The following is a 3,952-nucleotide window of genomic DNA, read 5'->3' on the forward strand; positions in this document are numbered from 1 at the left end:
ATACATCAACCGACATCCAGCATTCAGCATGAAGCTCTTGTTTTAATGTGAAAACCAGAGATGCAACAGCCCAATCTTCATGTCAGCTTTACCACCTGTCTGCTCCGTCACATTTAAAAAACAGTCTAATTAAGACACTAAAAGTGTTTTTCTCAAGCTCTCTGGTCTATTTTAGCTCTGATCCTGTGTTGCTCTGACCCACAGATCTCTGCAGGGAGATGAACCTTCTCTCTCTCCATCACATCTGCTTCTGCAGTCAGCAGACAGCAGCAGCAGCAGAGGACACAGTCTAAGTTTAGACCTCCGATATGTGGCAGGATAATTAGCAGGAGGATAAAAGCTGACGGTGCAGAGGTGGAGCTGCTGACAAGCTAACGGCTGCCCGGGCTAACAAGGGCTGAACCTGACGTTTGATTTGACACCCTGAGAACATGTCGGACTGGAGCAGCTCCAAACCGCCCCGGCCCGACTGCAGCCCTTTATCTGCACATATGACACAGCCGGTTTGCCAGTCGTGTTTTGAGGGGACATGGAGTCGCTGCCTGGATTATGTTCAGGGGAACTGCAAAGTCTTAAGTCAGAGGTTATATTGTCAGAATAAAGCCAGTGTCACGAGAAACTCTCCCCACATGGAGGCTATAATACAGACAGTTTTGTGGAGGAGGTACAGAAGCTGCAGCAGCCTCTCATGTCTTCTTCTTCTTTTTTTTCCTCAGCTAGAAAGTAATGAAGTTATTTTTCAGCGTGACAGGTAGAGGAGCTGTGTGGACACCAGCACTCTGAGCTATGAGAAAAAATAACAGAAAGAGGCACAGCTGACATTCTGGTTCAGGATTGAGTCAGTGATGTCTGCGCCTCTGACTTGGACTTTTTCCAAAATTCCCATAATGTGCCTTTTCATTTCTCAGCTCAAAATACAGCAAAGAAGGTTCATTTTCCCATGACTGTGTAAGCCTGGCTTTAGTGCTGAGGTACTGCTGTTCAGCCTCCTTCAGGAAGAAGACTCTGTTTTCAGCTTTTGTTTTACTCGTCCAAGTTTATAACGAACATGAAACACAATTTTAAAAAATAATAATTCACCATATGGGACCTTTAACCACTCAGGCGTCATACTTAGACTTTTGATGAAACTCCAAACCTCTGAATATGTAAAGCTTTTATGTTGCCATGTGATGCTTTAGAAGAGAAGCAAAAGAAAGGAAACACAAGGCAGTGCCAGGTGATTCAGAGCCGCTCTCAGGCCCCGTTTACACGTAGCAAAAACTTTGACATTTCAATGCCTTTGGACCGTTGGTTTGCATGTAAACGAAGCCACAAGTCACCAAAAACGATCACATCTGAAAACTCCGGCCATTTGGAGAAACTCCGTCCATACGTTTGCATGTAGTGAGGAGGAGGAGTTTGACGTCACAGTTTGAGACAAAAGCTTCATCGGTGTGCGACCATGTTCACAGTTTGGCTACTGTGATAGAAATGCTGTTAAAGCAGGGCTTGTTTTTGTGCTTTTGGCCTGTTTGTATTTACATTCAGAAATGTTCTACTATGTGGAGGAGCGGAGGAGGAGGATCACTCGGAGGTCAGCAGTTGTGGTTTTTCCAGGATTCTAATTGGCCAACATGGCTTTATGCTTCTGGCTACACTGCCCCCTATAGGTTCAGCTGTTAACGACGCGTTTATGTGGATTTTTGTGTAAACGAAGATTTTTTTGAAAACAGTCTGGTGTGAACAATGTTATATTTGAAAACCCAGCTATGTGTAAACGTGGCCTCAGATTCACTGTCCGGCCAAACAGTATGTTTTTATATAACTGGCACTGTGTTGTTTCAGTTCATCACACCTGGTATGTGGACGGGTGTCACCTGTTTGTGTTGTTCCTGTTTGTGGGACCTCAGTGTGACCAGATACAGTCCAACATGTGACCACGTGGGAGTAAAACACTGTGCGGCCTAATCTAAGGTTTTAATTAAAACAACACATTTACTTGAGACTTGGACTTAACAGTCAGAACAGATCAGTAGTTTGGGCCTCTGGACACAGACATGAACGTTATAAAATCTTTAACCTCCACAAATCTGAGACAGTAATCAGTGCAAGGGAAGAGTTTTGAGCCATATGCTGTTCTGAAATCAGTTTTCTTTGCTGATCCTCGCCTCCCTGCAGGTTAACTCTGACAGATTGCCTCGGGCTGCTCACCTCGTATCGATCGGTGTCTGGTTCGGAGTATTGATCCGAACTGACCTGGTTATGGATCCGTGCTGACGGACTGGCTCGGGATGCTTTGACTCTTTCTCTCTCCGTCTCTCTGCAAAGATAATACAGTTTTTCTCGCGGCATTGATTTCCTCCGCTGATCACTAATCATCTGTCGGTCATGTGTTGCACATTTTACTGTGTGATGGCAGCAGGCGGGAACGAAAGGGAGGGACGTTGTAGAGCATCTCCACACTGTGCAGAGGGATTTTAAGTAATTCTAGGTGGCATCTTTTTCTTCGTGTTAATTAACTTTTAGTGCAGTAAGTGATTATGCAACGTTATTTCACACTCTGCCAATTTACTGTATAGGTCCGACCACAGTGTCGGCCCCAAACACCCACCAGAGCACCAAATGTGGATTAATCTGAAAATAATCCCCAATAAACTCACAATTTCCTGCATGGAAACACCTTCAGTGATTCAGAGCAGCAGGAGCCTGACAGCAGAGGGTGAGGAGTGTGTGACTAACGTGGGTTTGATGTATTTCTCTTGTAGCAGAGAAAAGACTCTCCTCCTTGGATTAACTGGGAAACTTTCCCAACAGGACGAGTGTCCAAGTGTTGCCCGTCCTCAAGAAGTCTTTCAGGTCCGTCCAATGTTCAGGTCTGTGTGTACGTTCAATACAGCAGCAGAAACTGCAGTTTACGAAAGCTTGAATTGAAAGTGCACAATGGTGCTGCAACTAAAGAGTGTTTTCATGGTCTATTAGTCTGTTGGTTGTGTTATCGATGCATTTTACAGAAAAGGTCAAAAGATGAAAAATAGCCGTCAGATTTTCCTGAAGTTTCTTCTTTTTACTGAATATCAGTGAAGGTATTCAGTTTACTGTCATAGAAGCCTACAGAAACCAGAAATGTTGTTTTTATCTGGTGGTTTGGTCAGTTCTTGCTTCATTTGACCTGATTTTCTTTTACCTGGTGTTCTGTCATCTTCACTTTGGACACTTTGGACACTTTGGACACTGGATGTTTGTAGTCAGAGGACTGTGGAAACATCAGGGACAATCACTTATGAAATCAAGTATTTATTAATGGAACCACATTTTGACTTTGAAATGATCGTATCTCTGAGCATTCTGCTGGTGAAATCGGGGAGTTTCACTTCAAGCTTGTGATGAACTTTGCTTGAACTTTTTAAAAAGTGTGAAAGGACTTCTCAGTTAAAGGTGTGAGGAATTATTTACCAGCTGCAGATGCTTTAAAATAAAAAGACGAAGTGATGTTCCTCAAATTTGAAAGAAGAAGTCGTGGCTACATGGTTCTCTCCGTCCCTTGTAGTTTAAGGTTTAACTTCAGCCTGTGTTCTGTCTCTGTGTCGCCTCGGTCACTGCAGTGGCGACACTTCGATCACATGTGATCTCGTTTTCCAAACAGTTTGCTTTTGTCTTTTGCTTCATGGCTTTTAGTGCTGCATTCGATAAAGAGACATCACAAGGCAGGACCCATCACTTTCAGTTGATGTGAGATGTAAAGATGACGGGTGGAGGCGTTTAAAATGGGATTTGTAGAACCTGTGTGAGCTTGTTGTTTTCATGCTCTGCATCTTTTATAACTCAAACTGGAATAACTGTATTAATTTAATTAGTTAAGCGCCTTTCGAAAAAGTGCTTTGAAATGAAACATGTCAAACTAGACGAACAATGAAAACTAATTCTGTCAGGTGAAAAAGAGTTTAAACATTGAACATAGGCAAGATAAAAA

This window comes from Stegastes partitus, unplaced genomic scaffold (assembly GCF_000690725.1).
Source record: "Stegastes partitus isolate 25-593 unplaced genomic scaffold, Stegastes_partitus-1.0.2 Scaffold1864, whole genome shotgun sequence".
NCBI classification, from domain to species: Eukaryota; Metazoa; Chordata; class Actinopteri; family Pomacentridae; genus Stegastes; species Stegastes partitus.